General features: G+C 44.6%; 1 long non-coding RNA gene across 5 annotated transcripts; it reads right to left on the reverse strand.

The window, feature by feature from the left end:
• Positions 1–10,834: 10,834 nt before the first annotated feature.
• Positions 10,835–16,856, reverse strand: LOC135908202 (uncharacterized). Of its 5 annotated transcripts, none has more exons than XR_010566249.1 (5): positions 16,536–16,856; positions 14,649–14,683; positions 13,418–13,490; positions 12,462–12,540; positions 10,835–11,560 (listed from the first exon to the last, which is right to left on the reverse strand). It is a non-coding gene; the product is annotated as an uncharacterized lncRNA (long non-coding RNA). The 5 variants fall into 5 exon arrangements; XR_010566246.1 differs by having other exon boundaries at positions 12,469–12,540; positions 16,536–16,853; XR_010566247.1 differs by lacking the exon at positions 12,462–12,540 and having other exon boundaries at positions 16,536–16,843.
• Positions 16,857–19,443: the final 2,587 nt, after the last annotated feature.

Raw genomic sequence — 19,443 nt, forward strand, 5'->3', positions numbered from 1 at the left:
TGTCGGATTACTTCAGGAACATTTCTGTTGGGACAGCAGGGTGCCTGTTGTGATGACTAATTTTTCTGTAGTGCTTTCGATGTCATCGACGCGATTTTCCCTCGTCGATGACATCGCTTTGATACCCAAAGCTGCCGCAGTAAACGTGTTCATGGTCAACAGTTACAAGACCGGTGATAGTTGCGACGCAAAATGGTTTCAGCTTACGGGTACTTCGCGACAGGTTGGATCTGTTGCTTGCCAAGCACCAGAACCACGAGGGGTGATATGTTTCGTTCGTTCTTAGGCGATTCAGGAGAGAGGCAGGTTAGGCGCGTCGCATAGTAAAAGACAGAGTCCTAAAGGTTATCCCGCAATTGGAAGTATGGATGAACCTAATTTGCTCTGTGTGATGTTTGTGTCAGCCATGCAGTAGGCGTTTCTGCAGGTTGTATGCTATTTGTTAGCAAACATTTACAATGCGATTTGCTACATTCGTTTACAGATAGGGAAGGGTGCCTAATCTGTTGCGATATTGATATCAGTGGAACGAGCTTTAGATTTGTGTGTGTTTATGCCCCGAACATGTTATGTGAACGCGAGTGTTTCTTCTTTTCTCTAGAACATCATTTCAGTACTGATCGTGCATTCGTCCTCTTTGGAGACTGTAATTGCGTATGTAACGCGCAAGATCGAACGTCACTGATGCTGAGACATGATCCAAGTAGTACTGCGTTGCAACGCCTCATATATGATTATCAGCTCGTGGACATTGTGGAAAATGAAAAGACAGGATGTCGATACACGCACTTCCATGGTACCTCGCATGCAAGGCTTGACCGGATTTACGTTTCACTTACCGCGCTACCTCTTACTTATGGTTACACTGTGCGCCCTATATTCTTTAGTGACCATTTCCTAGTCTCATCATCGTACCTGCGATACACTAGTGGTGCAGGTTGAGGCATTTCTTCACTTTGCCTCTCTCACTTCCAGTCTCAGCATCGTTTGGCAGCCGTCGGTACCAAAGTCGGCGTATGTGCCGGGAGCTGTGGAAGTTTAATAACCTGTTACTTTCACGTGAGTGTTTCATAAATCGTGTTACTGAGCTTATATATAGCTCATGTGTAATGCCGAAAACATTTGCCACTTTTTGCTCTGTGGGAATTATTCAAACAGGTAGCTAAAATTATAGCTATCGAAGAATCATCAATATTAGCTCAGAAAAAAAGGAATAATTACAAAGCATTGTATGGACTTTTGAGTGAATTGCATGAGCTTGAATGCCTACATCCGGGTCAATATATTGATGATATTCATAAGGTCAAGGCACCGTCACAAACTTTGAACACAGAAAAATACAGAGGTGCACTAGTGCGTGCGCGAGAGCAACGCTTCCTGGAAGAACAGCCTTGCAGGAGGGCCCTTGGTGATGAGCCCCGACACGCGCTGTCTAAACAAATACTAGATATAGAGTATGCTGGAATCATTGTTAATGAGCCTACTCTAATAACTAAAGCGTTTTTTGAACATTATCAATAAATATTTCTAGACCATAAGCCATTGGATACATATGCGACCAAAAAAATTGTACCGTTGCTGCCGCAGTTAAATCAGAATGATTACGATTATACAGATGAAAACATTGATATTAATGAGGTAACTGCATTCATCGGTTCGTTAGCAAAGGGCAAGACGCCCGGCCCGGATGGCCTTACTGCTTCGCCATTATTACTTCAGGTGTACCGAGAGGCCTTGGAAGTAGGGTACCTAACCGCCACAATGCACAAAGGAGACACCGTCCTTATAGCCAAAAGCGATGATGAGACTAAATTGCAAAATGTAGACGGATATCGGCGTATCTCCTTATGCAATGTGGATTATAATATTTTTGCTAAGGTCTTAGCTAACCGTTTGCAAGTTGTAATAAGATCTGTGGTTAGTGATCATCAAACATGTGGCATCAGGGGCCGGTCCATTCAGACGAACATTGATGTTGCGGCATTGGAGCTAGAGTGTGTAGCTGAGAGGATTGGACAGGTAGCAATGGTACAGCTAGGTCTGGCTAAGGCGTTCGACAGCGTGAATCACTCATTCCTGTTTACTGTACTAGAGCATATAAATATGGGATCTCTGCTCCTTAGAGTTGTCAGGATATGTTATGCTAATGGCTCCACGACACCGATAGTGAATGGCTCTCTCTCCGATCCGATTAGACTTTTACCATCAGTTCGACAAGGATGCCCTTTGTCACCGCTTCTGTTCTGCTTGTATTTAGAGCCACTTTGCATGAGCAGTCTTCAAGAACAAAATTTCCAAGGGTTTAAATTACTGACTAATGAGGTTCGGGTTCTTGCGTATGCAGACGACGTGGTCTTTTTTTGTACCAATAAAAAGAGTGTAAAGACTGCTCTTGCAATTGACGTCAGACTCTGGAGTTTTGCAAGACGCGTAGCTCCACCTGCCGGTGCGAAGAGCCAGTAATTGAGTAATGCGAAGCCCGACTCCCTTGCTAAGTTGCCTATGCAGCTAGCGACTGCGAAACAACGATTTAACTAGATTTCGGTCCATATTGCGAGTGTTTTGCGCATTTAAAACCCAGGCAGAGAGCTATGAAATTCTACGCTAGTCGGACGCGCCGCCGAACTGCCATAAAGCGCTTGCACTCCTCAGACTGCTGGCGGAAACGACGGCAACCGCGATAGCTCCGCGCGCTACGAAGAAACGCCGCCATCGAAGCCAATGTTGTGTTGTATAATGCCATGAACGTGAAGGATGGAATAACAACGTTCAGTTTTGCCGATTTCCATCGCGATCGTATGAAGGGGAAATGCGTGAGCGCTGGGTATGGGCCGTTCAACCTGTTGGGTAATCGGATTACTTGCATTACAGCGGCTCGCATCAGAAAGTGCGACAATTTTGTTCTTCTGTAATTGTGTTGCGTAGTCCAGATGTAGGACCGTGGTGACCAAGCGAAAACTCAAGAATCTTCAGCCACCACTTCGTTGGTAACAGGAAAGCAACGTTGCGAACCATCCTGTGTATGTGCCATCGATATCTCCACCTTTTAACAGACGTGCGCCTCCGCTTGACTCAACAAATGGAACGGAGAGATTTGGCAGGTCAGCTTAACCAAACATATTGGTTCTTTTATGAATTCAACATCCTGTTCTAGAGCATCGTTGTAGCGCGAACTCATTTCTTCTTTCGGTATTTTGTATGGCCTGCGCCAATACAAGAGGCACGCTTCGCAATTTGCTGAGCCTGCTCGATTGCGTTTTTCAAGTGTGAGCAACAAAGTTGCTGTAGGAGCACTGTATGAGTAATTGCGAAGTAATGCACATGTGTGAAGAAAAATTGTTGCGTTTATTTACATTTATTTGTGCGCGCTTGTTGCTCGAAGCTTCTCCTAAAAGTTCAAATTAAGGTACTGAGCGATGCTGTAGCTCCTGCGAGAAAGAAATATGCAGCGCGTAGGGACTGTAGGAAGCTTACTTTCGTTATGAGCGTACGGCATTTGCTGCTTCGGAAAACGTTTTCTGTTCGCTGCCCTGGAAAAGGCTATGAAAGAATTTACCCTCTGTAAATATTTGCGAGACAAAACATTACGATAAAATACATAAAAATACAGTAGCTACTTAAGTCTTGTGTTCAGGACATATTCAATACGAACCAATTAGATATGCTTAGATTTTTATGCTTATATAGACAAACCTGGTGCTCGCTGTACTTGCGAGTTGCAGCACGCCGGAATAACACTTGAGACTTTATTTTATATTGTACACGTACTTCGCCCTGCTGAGCTTCCTTTCCGAAGCGTGGATGGGTGGAAGAAGCTTTCCAGGTCCTTGATTTTTAGGTAACCGTGCCTCAACACAACCGAAAGAGAAGGGTCCATTGTGGCCTATGTACCTTCGCTTGCTGACAGCTCTCCTTGCACTACTCAGTTCGCACAAAGGCTCCGATGGGGGCGCTAGTGACGGGTTTTTCCGCAGCGCCGCCTGGGCAGAGTCTGAGGTCTATTACAGAATAATTTTGTGCGGCTTTTCGTGCAAGCATTAACTTTATAAAAAGTTAAGGTTCTTGGTTTGGATTATGGGCCACAATGCCATCACATTACGCAGGCGTTCAATGGGAAGAAGATCGGCGTTATTAAGGTGTGCCTCTCTAACATTATAGAAATAGCAACGCTCATTAGTCGGGAGAAATTGGCAGAATTCAATGGAAAGTGAATTCTTGGCGAGGGCGGAATTTGTCAATGTTCATTCGGGCTGAAGTGTGCGACGTGTTCTTAGCTTCCCGTCTTATGTACGTGCTGCAAGTACTGCACTGCTCATGACTTCGCCTTCAGGAACTGCATCTCGTATTTGCAACATTTACTTGGAGTTCAAATTGTGATCCGATGCGGCGCGACAATCTGTTCCTCCCCCTTAAACGTGGTGGTCTGGGATTAGTAAACATCTTCGTCAGGTAAATTGTTTCTCGCCTGTTTTTCTTTCGAGACAGTGACCATCCGTTCTGCGTGAAATGTTGCAACTCCGTTTAGTTCATTATGTTCCTAATATAGTAGGGTCATCAAATGTCAAAGATGTCCCACAGGCTCCTTGAGGCTTTCTCAAGGAGGCTGTTGACACATTTCCTTAAAGTTAGATTCAGCCTGGAGTACGTGTTCACTGCGAGTCGAAAAGCAATTTCTGCGGCACTGGTGGACTTTATTTTTCCAGATCCTTTTGTATCGTGCACCCTATTTAAGCCTACCTTATCAGGATGTACTTGAGAGCGTCCGAAAAATGTGTGTACCTCCTGGAGTAAAAACATTTTTCTTTAAGTTACATTCGGAAACACTCCCTGTTGAAACTTCGTTGAATTCGAGGGGTTGCTTTGTGCCGTGGTCAACAAACTGTCGGCTCTGTCCACGTGCCGAAACCATACATCACAATTTCATAGACTGTAGGGACGCTGTATCCTTTTGGGACATTCTCCAACGGACGCTTAAAAAGGATATTCTCATGACTCCATATTCAATTAGGTTTCTACCGTTTAAGGTTACGGGTGGTCCTCCCCATGACATGTTCATAGTAGTTGGTTTATATAGCCTATGGTGATGTAGACTGTGTGATCACCATGCCGAAAGCCCGCGATCTAGAAAATCCTTCTTTCGCGAAAGTGCTGCTTATGTAAGAAGTGTGCACCTTGCGCACGAACCTGCGCCAGACTGGATGCACTTGTTGGATGCATGTGTGTGTTTCCCTGATTTGTAAGTGTGTAGTTGTGTCCACTTTGTAATACTCCTTCAGTTTTGTTTTCCATGAAGTGCGGTAAAGGAAAGTCGGCTTGGTACACTGGTAAGATGTTGGGCTCGGGATCTTAAGGCCACAAGTTCGAATCCTGGGCGGGTAAGTTTTTTTACTTTTATATATTTCTTTTTTACTAATAGCGGACGCGGGATGGCTTGCTCCCATGGAGCGGTTTCGGCGGCCCAGGCGGGCCGCGGTAACAGGTTTTTTGCTTCTACTGCCGAAGATTATCAGGTTATTCTGCCCAATCTGCCATCCGGACGCATCGTCGCGAACACCGTTTTCATGCACGGCGACCCAAGAGCTCGGCCCTACCGTGTCGAAGACTACCGGGACACTTTGGCCAATCTAGGTGCGCTCCCCGACGTTTTGGCGTTGGGGGCGTATCAGATGAACCACGTGTGGGCTGTAACAATGACGAGTGCTGACGCCGCTCAGAAATTACTCACCGCTGTCAACGTGAAGGTAAAAGATCGCCCATGTTTGCTCATCGATCCAAACAACCGAGAGGTACGCTTAAAGCTACACTGGTTGCTGCACGGCGTGACCGACGAAGACATTCGTGTGGCCTTGACACCCTACGGGAAAGTGCTGGAGGTGACGCGGGAGAAGTGGCGTGTGCAAGGCGTCACTGAAAAGGGCTCGACGACTCGCTCAGTTGGACTGCAATTGCATGGCGACGTCAAAGTCGACGACATTCCCCACCAGCTCAAGATAGCCGGAGAGCTGACTCTCGTCGTTGTTCCAGGCTGCGCTCCGCTCTGTCTGCGCTGCAAGAGCACCGGGCACATACGTCGGGACTGCAAAGTACCTCGCTGCAGTCGTTGTCGCCGTTTCGGCCATGAGGACGCGGATTGCCCAAAGACGTACGCCAGCGTGACCGGACCAGTCCAGGCAAACGATGCATTGGACCACCTTATGGATGAGGCAGACTCCGAAGAAACAGCAGGAGTGTGCCAAAACCCGACTACTCAAGAGGGTACACCGAACACTCCACAGGACGTCCTCCTTGAAGCTCCAGGGAAGCCCGACGCCGGGCTTCTGCATGAAGCCGTGGAGGACCGGAGTAGGAAAGCTGCTCCAAGTAGTACCGGCCACACTTTTTCCAGCGGAGCTGTAGAGTCTACTCCCGAGGCAGTGCCGATGACAGGCATCGATAGCGACAGTGCCAGTGCGACCGCAAAGCGGCCCCACGAAGCAGGCGAAAAGGAGAAGGGGCCCAGTGCCCTCGCAACGGATGAGCCGCCTGCGAAAACGACTCCCGTGCGGCGTCTTTCCCATCGGCTTCGGCCGAACACTTCGACGGAGCGCAAGACGGCGGAAACGCCGCCTTTGCCTCCCTGAGGTCTGCACCGTGTCAAGGCACCCAGAAAAAAAGCGCAGTAGTGAGGTGAGCGTCATGCCCCCGGGTTCTCACCGCCTCGCAATGATGTCTATGGATAGGTCATTTCGTGTGGCCACTTTAAACGTACGTGGGCTTGCCTCAAGGAGGAAGCAAAGTCAACTCTATAGACTAGTTACCGAACATGACCTGGACATTCTAGCAGTACAGGAGACAAAAGTTGAGGGCGACGACGAAACCGGGGGCATGGTGCGTCAATTCTTAGCTCGATACTGTGTTATAGTGAGCCATGCTGTGGGAACTTCTTCCGGGTGCGCTTTGTTCATCCGACACAGCCTTGGAGCAAAAGTAGAAGCTGTGACGTCATGCCCGTCAGGTCGGCTTATTGTCTGCGATTTTTTATTATCGTCATTGGAATGGCGTGTTATTTGTTTGTACGCGCCGAATGTCGCTGAGGAAAGACGCAGATTTTTCGATCAGCTAAAACAGTATACCCTGTGTAATAGGCTCCTCATTATTGCCGGTGATTTTAACTGTGTTCTTTCAGCCCGTGATAAAACTAGCGCCCGACCGTACAAGGATGCAAGCACCATTGCCCTAAGCGATATGATAAGGGACGATGGTTTGGAAGATGTGGCTGAGTGTCTCGGTGGTGGGAGGACTACGCAGTACACCCACTTTCAGGCAGCCAGCCACGCCCGTCTTGACAGAGTGTATGTGAGCCTTGATTTGATACCCCTTTGTAAGGAGTACCACGTGAGCGCACTTTCATTCAGTGATCACTGTTTGGTCAGCTTTTTAGTAGCAAGCACGAAAGAAAAGAAAAAGGGCTTTGAGTGGCAACTATGGAAATTTAATTCGAAATTACTAAGCGACGAAATGTTTACAGCGGATGTAACGAAGCAAGTTGAAGAAATGAATGCTGTTGATAACACGACATCTGGTGAAAAATGGGAGAACTTCAAGCAGGTGGTTAAAATCAAGGCTTTAGAGCGTGCGAGCGCTATATGCAGAGAAAAGGGAGCAGAAGAAAAACAGATGCGCAGGAATTTAGAAAAATTGATCAGTGAGGAATGTAGGATGCCCGGCATGTTCATGGACGATATTCGCGCACTGAAACATAAAATAGAACAGTTCGATATCGAGAGATACCGCGGTGCTGTGGTGCGGGCAAGGGCTGAAAGGCTGATAATGGGAGAAGTACCGTCGAAAAGAGCGTTAGGCTCAGAAAAGTGGCATGCGCGCCGCAATCAGATAGCGGAAATCGAATATTGCGGAAAAGTTAGCGACGCAGCAGAAGATATCGAGCGTGCTTTTTTCGAGCACTATAGGGGTTTATTCACTTACTGCGCAGTCGACATTGATCGTTTTAAAAAGGACTTTTTGTGGTTGATGCCAAGGCTAGATGAAAGTACGAAAGAAACATTGGAGGAACCAATTTCGGAAGAGGAAGTGAAAAGTGCTATTGAAAGTATGCATCCGGGAAAGTCCCCTGGCCCTGATGGTCTAACCTCAGCCTTTTATAAATATTTCAAAGGTGCGATCTCACCAGCCTTAGCGGATGTTTATAACGAAGCATTCCAGCTCAAAGTACTACCCCCGTCCTTCTCATCTTCCCACACTATTCTTATACCCAAGTCAGAAGATCCCGTTGCATTGCGAAGGGTAACTTCTTACCGCCCAATTTGTCTCACTAACGGAGACTACAAGATAATGATGAAAATCTTAGCAAAGAGGTTGCAGACTGTCATTGCAAAGCTTGTGGGGCCGCATCAAACGTGTGGCATTAAAGGTCGAACTATCTTCTCAAACATACACGTAGCACGCAGTATCCTCGAATGTTGCGATGCCATGGGTGCACATGTGGCAATGCTCCAAATTGATCTCGAGAAAGCGTTTGACCGGGTGCCTCATGACATACTTTTGTGCATTCTAGATTATGTGAATTTGGGTAGAAAAATTAGAGAGGGGGTTGCCATGGCGTACCGGGACTGCTCGACGCGGCTCATTGTCAACAAGATGTTGGGAGCGCGAATCCAAGTTAAGCGGTCTGTGCGTCAGGGCTGCCCTCTCTCGCCGCTGTTGTTTTGCTTGTATATAGAGTCGTTTTGTTTGAGTGTCATGGAGAATGACTGTGTCCGCGGGTTTAAACTGCACGAGGTTGAAGTCCGCCTGTTGGCTTATGCAGACGATATTGCTGTGTTCTGCACTGATTTGGATAGCATAACACAGGCTGTCAAATGTGTTAAAAGTTTTTGTGCTGTGAGCGGCAGCGCGGTAAACTGGGGTAAGTGCCTGGGATTCTGGCACGGGGATTGGCGGGCGTCCCCAGACACTTTTGCCAACATGAGTTTCGTTACGACTCCGGTGAAATACTTGGGTGTTCCCCTTCAGTGCTACAAAGACAGTGAGTCGTACTGGAGGAGTGAAGTGGATAAGCTCCGGGACACAGTAAACAAATGGAATGGCTGGAATTGGTCTATGTTTTCCAGAGCCACAATTTGCAACATATTTTTAGTGAGCAAACTTTGGTACATCCTCCAAGTCTTGCATTGCTCAAGGGTAAACATCCAAAAAATTCACCGGGTGTTCGCAGTGTTTGTGTGGGCATCGTCTTGGGAGAGATCAAGTCGTACCAATTTGTTCCTTCGAGTTCGAAATGGAGGACTTGGATTGTCACATTTGTTTTTGAGACAGGTTGTCAATCGTTTTTTTTTCTTCAGGGACGCAAAAAACCCGTTTTTATACACTGTCTGCCAACTTCGCCTGGGCAGGCACTTGCCCGAAATGGTTGTCTCAACGGACAGTTTGCCAGGGGGTGTCTATGGTTTTCTACGTGAAGTTGTGGTTTCATGCAGGTTTTTGTCAGCGCGTTTTTCTCTTCAATATTTGAGTGACGTTAACCGGAAAAAACTGTACAGGGACCTGTGTGATGTTGTTCTTCCCGTGCCTTTATATCGGTCTCTCTACAGAGCTAGCCATGGGCACAATGTTCTGAAGCGCGTTAAGGCGATGCTAGTACCGTCAGGCGCTAAGACGTTCTTTTTCGAATTGCACTCCGGAACGCTGACTGTCAAACCATGGCTGGCTGAAAGAGGTTTCTTTGTTCCTTGGGGCACTCATTGTACAATTTGCAGGCAGGAGGAGACAATTGAACATGTTTTTCTGCATTGTTGGGATGCCGTTTTCCTCTGGGATGTGCTCCAGCGCACAATCAAAAAGGATTTCCCCCTAGATGCGTATGGGATTCGCTACTTGCCAATAGAAAGTGATGATGGTACCCCATTCGATGTGATCATGCTTTTGGCCCTGCATAGCATTTGGAAATGTAGAATTGCGGTAAGGCATGCCGATCTCGATGCAAGAGCGGCTCGCCAGTATTTCAAAGAAACCATACGGAACTTTGTAGAGGAACAAAAGTTGCTGGAGTGCATCCCAGAGTGGTTGCCACGAGTGGAATTATTATTGGCGATAAGGGAATTTTAGCACAAGGGCAGCCGCACAAGTTCTGCGGTTGTTTTCAACATATTGTGAGTGTGCCTTTTGATTATTTGTGAATGTGTAATTTTTATCCGGGCCAACGACCGGCAATAAAAAAAAAAAAAGTCGGCTTGGTGCACTGGTAAGATGTCGGGCTCGGGATCCTCAGGTCACAAGTTCAAACCCTGGGTGGGTAAGTTCTTTTTTTTTACTTTTATATATTTCTTTTTTACTAGTAAATTTACATATCCTTAAAGAGGTGTCTGTCAATTATTAATTAAATATTGATCAGGAACTACAGAACTTTCGACTGCAGGACGTCCCACTACAGACAACAGAACGTAAGACAACAGAGCTATAAGCGACAGCACGACAGACAACAGAATGACAGAAACAACGTCCCAAAATACGACAGACAGAAATTTCCTGTTGTGTTTTTCAAGTGGGACAGCAAGGAAATTTGAATTTTAGAACCAACTTCTATAGCATTTAAATTTGGACATAAGTCTCAAAGCATCTAGCAGTTGTCCACATACAAAGTATTTGAGAGCGCAAGACGATTTTTACCTGAGGCACCCCTACGCCTCTGATTTAATAACGCGCACGAAATTTAAGTGAGCCAGCTGTTACTGTAGTCCTCCCCACTAAAGTGAAGCCGCCGAGACTATGAATCCTACTATCGACGTCTCGCTCAGCAGCAAGCAATGCGTCCTTCCTTTATACCAAGGGATTGAGATTAAATTGCTCCTGCAACTTTATTGGAAACAAAATTATATCTATGTATTGCTCCACCGCTTTGTGAAAGTGGTGGTAACTGTCAGAGCATAGAAAAGTCAAACCGAGGCAGTCATGCTTCGTATATTTTGTTTTAATTAGAGCAAAGGTTATCGCATGTTCACTGGCGCTATAGATAGGGCCGGTAATAGCAGCGCAATTTGAATCATTTTCTGCATTTTCATAGGAATAGTGAATACGCTGTGTAGCATCACTGGAAAACGTACTACGCCTGGCTACAGTTTAAAAAGCAAGCCCAGTTCATGAAACTGGGGATTTTCGATATTAATTAAGATTGCTGATAGCCGAAGATCACTTCATAAGTGCCATCTGCCTTCCTTTGTCTAGGAGGGGATACGCCAGGTTTGGTGCTATTTCGCTTGCATACTTCCAACTCTGTCCTCAGAGGAAAGGGGCCCCTTCCCGTTATCGTTCTCGACGTCGCGTGTTGGCCTCGCTAAATGTTCACTCTGCTCCTTCTGGCCTTGTTCCTTGCTCTCAGAATCGCCGCTCCTCCCATCGCTTACGGGCGAGCCGGTTTCCGGTGGACAGCGTGCTTCTTCAGCGTTGTTTGGTTCACTTGGCTGGCCGATCAATCCAGCGGGAACTTGAGTGTCTTTGCTTCCAAATGACTCCGTCTGATCTAGAGGGTTTCCACTTGGTTTACCTGCAGGTGGCAGCGCATTGCCTAAAAATAGGACCGCAAATTAAGAAAACATAGCGTTTGTACATCCTCATGCAAAATCAGCAGAAGGGTTAAAACCAGTTACATGTCAGTGCTGTTAGCCGAGAAATATTTTGCATCTTTTCCATTGTTCTCATGCAGACAGGATGTTCGGTCAGTGTTTTTGTGCAATGTTTCGAAGTGTTATCTCTGTATTTATTGTTCTTTCATCGGACATTGGAGAGGGTTCCCGGGTTTACTCAAACAGGCTCTAGCAAGAAATATATTCCAGTTTGCGTGGTTGACCCTGACAACTAAGAAGCGTACTTATATTCAAACAATGGAGATCTTTGCGGCGCATTGTTGTGAACTTTTGTGAGTGTGAGTGTGTGAGTTGTGAGTGTAAGCTAAGTAATGTTGAATTTACAGCTCGGTAAGATGTGAAAGTACCAATTTTTGGCCAAGGTTTAGTTTACCCCTGCTTATGTTATGTGCGTTCAGCTACATCTACCATTAAATTCTGGGTTGAGAGAGAAAATCGTGAAATTCATTATTTCACAATGTATATACCGTTGGTGATCTCGTGTTAAATTTTTTGTTTGGCACATTTCTTATCTTTCTTCATCCCCTTTTACCAAAATTGTTTGAAAACCACGGCTTTCTTTCTAGTTCGTGTTTTCTAAGTCGCAAAGTACGTTATATTTCAGTTCAAAGTCTATATTCATTAATGTTAGCATATCAGTAATTTACGGTGTTAGTGATCGCACATGACCAGTGTTCTTGATATGGCTTTATCTAGGCGCACCTTTACAAGAAACTATATTTCCTTCAAATATGAGCACGTAAGAATATGAGCACATCTCCCTGCCATTGCATTAAATTTGCGAAGCCCTTCCTGCCAGCATAGTGTGCAGATCAAACGTACAAATTGCCTGACACCAGCAGGCCACAGAAGGCCACCGAATATACTAGAAGCAGAGGTCTCATCGTACGTGCAGTTGAACCTGCAACAAAAGTTCGCGATTAACATATTTAGTTATTTTCCCGTGTTTTCCGGATAAATTTGTGTCAGCATGCAAACATTACCCAAGGAATCAAACCAACGCCACTCGAGAAAGAGAAGTGCACGCACAGCTGTTCCTTCACGCAGCTTTAGGATTTCAAATAAAACAGAATCAAACCGCACGCGTAAACAATTCCGTGCAATCATTGTCACAGTGTACATACGCAGAAGGAAGCCGGTATAGACGGAAAGACAAGGAGGCTAGCCAGTTCTCAGACCTGGTACCCTCTGTGTGCATAATTATAATCACATTGTACACGTGGGAAACAATGAGCAGTACTAAATGGTTTCTTTTCGAGACGAGGATACAGGCCGATAATACGGAGAAAACATATGAAAGGTGATGAAACTGATTAAAGTTAAGTAGCTGAAGATAAGAAAGAAATCGTAATCAACTACTACTTCAGTACTGACATGAATTCGGTTAGTACTTCACTATTCTGTAACGATGCAACTCAACATGCTTATTTTGGCAAAAAGAAAGCCAAATGACGTGCAATGGAGCCTTGGTGTCAAGGTATTTATGTCAACAATTTACAAACAATTTTTTTCACATTTCTTGACCAAGCTTTGTGTTTCCTAGTTTAAGGGATGTTGGCAAAGGTTGAGAACTAATGTAAATAATGAACCCATTGGTGAACGCAAAAAATAAAGATGCTTTAGGCCTATCACCTGAAAGTGCATAGTCTAGAAAGGCACACAGCCTTAAGTAAAAGTTCCAGCTGCCAATAGGGCCAAACTTGGTTATGAAGAAAAAGTGGGATTCGATATAGTGTAATACATTTTATATAAGAGGAGACACAGGAAACAATACTCACCTAAAGGAGGACCCAATGGAGGTGCATGCTGCGTTGTAAAATCGACGGTCTTTTATACACCACCACGAGTAGCCTGGAAATAAAAATTCGAGAGAAAATGAAAGTAAATACACACATGAAACAACTGAATGCAACCATGGCAACAGTCATGAGCCAATAGAAGACAGGCTTGAGTAACCATTACTTACGATAGGTAAATTAGAGGTAAAAAAGCATCAGTATAGGTGCAACCAATGGGCGGCAGCGTTCTGCGACGGCACAGGTGGTGCTCCATTACGCCACTACTTCCTCAACCAAGAGCGGCATGCTGTGACTAGAAGGAAACAAATGCGTTCCAGCGCGATTGCTAAAAGTGTGTAGTCAGCCGTACTGCGCACCCTCCACGTGTTGAAGAAAACGGGTTCTCATGAATAGATATTGATCAGCATATACACCTTGCCTACACAGGCTGCAACGGAAGCTTCATAATACCCTAAATTCGCGTACCCGCGCTCTGGTTTCCTCTCGATTTAATTATTTTCTGATGCTCTTAAATAAGTTTTGTTGTTGGTAGATATGTTGCGACTACCACCTTGGTCGCTACAGAATGTCTGCGTGTGTTACAAGAGGATGGACTTGCATGTGTGATAATGTGGCCCAGGGGTACTACTTCAAGCAGCATTCCATCGCGTGAAGACATAGGTTATTGCACCATAACTCAACACATATATATAAATAAAGGTATATATTGTTAGCGAAGGGACTCAGGCGAACCAAGGTCTTCCAGTTTCGCCACATTTCTTACATTCATGAACGAGATTCCGTGCAGCCAGGCATTGAATAAGCATGGGCTATAATGCGGTTTAATTATCCATGAATGCTTATAACTGTTTCTATTGCTAGAGCATGAGCTCTGTCTACTAAGTGGACATCTCGGCATTTTATGAATGAAGTTTCGTAGATCTGCAAAGAGAGCACTTCTCAACTTGAATCGAAGATGACACCTCATACATTCTGAGAAAGAGTAAGAGAGATATACTTATTTACAGAAATGCAGTGAGGTCGGTCTGAACTATAACTTATATATTCTGATGTAACGATAAAACTATGGGACAGATACCAGGGTTCTTTCTATCGCCTTATTTTTCACTTCATACGTTGCCGAATGGTGTTTTCTTGATAAATGCTAGGGCGCATTAATGCGCATTATCCACGGACACAGGTCGAAAACGTTGAGGACAATGAAACGTACCTTCAGAAAGTGTAGCGCAAAGTCTTGGTTGGCCCCTGTGTAAGGATAACACAAAATGGTGAATGGTGGCCTTTGAACCATGCTAAACGCATTCTTGGACCGCTTTAGGGTTCGTTATTCGCAATTTTATTGCGATCGTCCATCTTAGGGTAACTCACGCATCCTTAAGTGTCTGTTTTTTCCAACAGCCATTCCCCTAACTCTGCTCAGGGGCACGTTCATGGTCTAAGGAGTAGAACATTGGGCTGCTGTGCTGAGAAAACACGGTTTGAAACCAAATGTCAGAACAAGTATGGTCCTGTTTTTGTGGGGTGTGGCGCCACGGTATGGTGCCTCTTTGTGCATGCCGATATACACTGAACGACCCTGAAGCCAGCTTAGGTCATCGACTATACGCCATTGGTCAAGTCCCATTGCTCTATGAACGTATCTGACGTCATCGTGAGTCCCTAGGTATTTATGAGAGCGCATGCGCCGCTCTTCAACGAACCTCATTGGCGCTAACTTGGTTGTCAGGGTATGCGCCACTGCGTATGTGCAGTTCATACGCGACAAAAATTATTTTAAATTTCACCGGTGCAGGACGGATTAGATGTGAGTCGGATATATTCACACCAGTTTGCAGGAATATACACTAGAAAACAAGCCGCGCCCTGTATGACGACACTGTTAGATGACGTAGCGTGTTCTAGAAAGAAACGCGAGAGAGAAGCCCGGCTGCATACATGCTGCATAGATGACGCGTCTATGCGGTGTCAAAAGGTGTATCTCTATAGCGCCAATGCTAATCGAATTAACGTGGACAGTCATCCTTAGATATATTACACCGGAACTTTTTTTTGCATCCCCCTGATCAACGTACCGTTACGCGATGCTGCACACATAGATTAAATACTAACTAATAAGGGTTTAGAGCAGTTTTAACTTTATTGTCCTCCGGCCTGTCGCACTTAAGTGCAAAAAACTTGAAATATTGAGAAGGCTCATTATAGCAATGTTGTTAGTGCAAGTATAGAAGCAGTGGAAAGCGACATATGTTTGTTCTCGAATTCGAGAAGACACATGTAATAAGTTTTTAGAAGTTACCACAATGTCACAGACGGAAGTTTACACGGCAATGTGTACTGGAATACTTAGATAAATAAGTAAGTCTTTTTTTATGAAACATATCAGGCCGAATAAGAGCGCAATTGATCAGCACCATTATTTTGGCATTTATAAATTAAAGAGCAGCCAAATAAAGGTTTACAACTGCTCGCTTTCTATAAGTTTTTAGAGGTATTATAAAACACTTCTAAAGTATTTTCTCGCAGTGAACGGCTAAACTTGCCTCCATATCTGCATGGAAAAGCTGCCAGAATATGTGCGATTGTTAAGAAATGTTTCCTGAAGTGGGTTGGGGAAATCAATGATGGTCAATAATTACTGACACTCGTTATGTCCCTAATTAGGTTTTTATCTCGATATCAGGCGTGTACTTGATTCTCCTGAAGTCCTCATTGAACTAAATAAAGCATTAAAATTTGCTGCTTATATGCCCGAAGGCCATGAGTAATTTCAATATTTGTAGGAATTTACTGAATGAACCGTTTACAAGATTCAGCAAAAAGTTTTAAGAACTATCACTCCTAGGTTAGAGCCTGGTAGGTTCGCTTGAGCAGGTGGAATGAACGCATGAACACAAGATTCGGCACAATCAAGCAAGACCTGGATTGAATGTGGCATCTAAACAGCGTAACGAAGATTATAAGCACTTGAAGTTGTGTTTCAACCGTTCTTCCGCACAGAATACATCCTCCCTATCCAAGTTCTGCGTTCACAACACCACGTTAATGAACGTCTGCGGGGCGACTGTATAAACGGTAGTGTCGAGGTCGTGGTGCTTACCGCAGCCGTATGTTCGTCACGGATGTCGTGGCAACCCGGTCTGTGGTCCGTCATTGCTGGTGTCCGGTTTCAACGCTCTTTGACTGACGTGGTCAAGGCACCATCGCTAGGAGGCTGTCGTGCTCCAACACAGCGGGACTCATGCCGGATGGCACCCCTGTCGTGCTCCAACCCTGCTGACGAGCGAAGGCGGGACGGGGGCTTGCTACAAACAGTTTTCACGCGTGCACGTTCAGGGGCATGAACGCTGAACGGGAACGGAAGAACGGCACTCGCTTAGCTTCATCATTCTTTCTCCAATGTCGTCTTCTCTGCGTTCGTTCCATAATCTATTTCTCTTCCTCTTTCTTCCCTACCACTTTTCATCATTGGCAGCCTTGTAAGAAATCATTCCCATTTCCTGTGTGAAAACATGGAACAAGTCTGCGTTTTCACGAAATAGGGTATATCTTAAGCCTCACGTGCGCACCAACTTTCGACCTCCTCATTCCAAGGAACGTTCTGCTATTTCGCTGAAAAGAAATGCTGCCGAGAGGAATTTATTACGGAATGTTCGATTTTTCCTCATATTCATGGATTTAATTGTCTACGCGCTTATGAGGTTTCCACAGTGCCCTTATTGAACAATCAAGATGGCTGGTTGATATTGGATGGAAAGAAGGGAATCGGAATGGGTGAACTGTAAGCGGCAGAGTTCATTGTGTGTACCTGCCGATTACGGCGTTTACGTGAAACAAGCGCCTAGGAACGTACCTCGTTTCCGAACTGAGAAACATGATGTCCTCTTGTTCTGGTAGAAGAATGTATATCGCTGAGACGAAGTTAGACCAGAGCAAGCTAAACAATATGTGCCACGTGCAAGCCGTTTTACTCCATGCGAATGCCATACAGTCGGCGTAAAACTTGTCTCTGTATAGATCTAAGTACTGTGTAGCCATTATTCGCTGTTTTTCCAGGATGTCAAAAACTGAATGTCGAAAAGGAATATGAGGCATGCTAAAAATAATCTATATGAAAACTTTGCAGTCGCTGGCAAAACTACACGGTCTTGAAAAAATAATTGGACACTCGTTTCTTCCTTTTCGATGCATTATATGAGGAACCAAGGATTTCTTGGTGAACTGAACAAGTCACCATGGTATATTTCATGGAAATAAGTGTAACGTTATGCTTCTTATTAGCGCATGCGTAAGTGTGTAATATAGCTCATGCGCAAGCACTACAAAGCTCATCGGGACTTTTGAGGATTACTTGTACTCTCAGTCGCGTGATCAAATTTTCAAAACGGTGGAACAATATTACCAATCCGCGCGGTAACCTAAATCTGCGTGAGTACAGTACGGCCTTTCATAAGAAATATTAAAACAAATGCTTCAAACCCTTTTGTGCGGTGAACATCTTAAACCGAGAAGTCAACGGGTGCTTCATGCGCGAGTGACAATTGAATTTGGGGTTCATATCACTGACAATGGAAATTTATTGTGAACAAAACTTGGTAAGTGAATTCGCAAGATCGCAAAAATCTGGTGTCTTTTTTTACGTTGCTGAGAAATATGCGGAATTTTACGTGATCTCCACAGTGCTACCTCAATTTCATTTTCACTGTTCATGAGCATATCCCAGTGATTGCGCAGTAGTTTCTGTAAAGCTACAGATAGGGTTGGTTGATGCACCAACTGCCAAAAAAGTATAGAGATGTTCTTTCCGGGCGTTTCCGAATAATAAGACATCCGTAATAACCAACTACTGCCATGTGAAGGCAGGTATGTGTTAAATAATAATACAGGGTCAATGTTATATTTCAGTGGATGCCATGGTGTAACAATGATTAACAGATAATGTTCATTGTCTGACTAGAGCTTGTGTGCCGTGCTAGCTTACTGCTGTTTCTATAAGCATCCGAACTATATAGGTTGATTGGGCTAGCAAAGACACGAAAGTTAGAGTACAACAAAAATATGTACAAATTGGAGTAAAGCGTAGTGTTTATACATAGCAGGAGGAAATAATTATTTACTTATACAGAGTGAACGCGGTGAGGTAATGTTAGTTGAGGTGGCACGCTGTTCTTTACATAGTCAGACTTGTCACCAGTTTAGGTTGAATTTCGAAAAGTAGGGAATTAATTTGAAATTATTAGCTCTCACTACTGTGAACCGCTAAAAGCTTTCGCAAGGGAACATTGTTTTACTCTAACTTTTTTTCTTCTTCACCTAATAAGAAGTGAAGTCAATGCGCTCTCTGCTTAGGTAATTCGGTTGTGGCATTTAGTTCAGTAATTCAATAGTTACCGCAGATGCAGTAAAGCAACGGGGCACAGAATTTCTTCAAATTGAATCAAACCAGCAATCGTTCGACATCTGATTGGCTTGTTACTGGGACTATATTATATTGCTAACCCGGTACAACATCGAGATACACACTGGGCGATCTCCTTCGGGAATTCCTATATTGATTGATTGAAGAGTCCTCCTAACGAATCAATGGCGCTTCAGGCCTGGTGAGAACTTCACTTCCTAATGAAAAAGTATGTTTTAATAATTGCGCAGAATGTCATATACTTATATTTCCACTCACGAGCCCCAACCATTATTAAACAACTTGAAGACTTGCAAGCTTGAGAAATCATTCCTCGTTGCTATATAACATAAAATGGAGTTGGCAGATAGTAGTATAACACAGCCGTTACTCATGGGCTCATGTACAAGTCACATGTGCCGAAAGTTTCATATTTATGCGTTTTTTAGGTAAGCGTGTTGGTGCACATTTTTTCATGAACATTCATATTCGTTTTTTTTTTATTTTAACATTACTCTATGACGTGGGTTTACTCATTCATTACAAATGTTCTAGAACACTCTACTGAAGCCCGCAACCCAGCTGTCATGAAATATTCCGCTTCTCCTTG

This window comes from Dermacentor albipictus, chromosome 2, assembly GCF_038994185.2.
Source record: "Dermacentor albipictus isolate Rhodes 1998 colony chromosome 2, USDA_Dalb.pri_finalv2, whole genome shotgun sequence".
Classification (NCBI taxonomy): Eukaryota; Metazoa; Arthropoda; class Arachnida; order Ixodida; family Ixodidae; genus Dermacentor; species Dermacentor albipictus.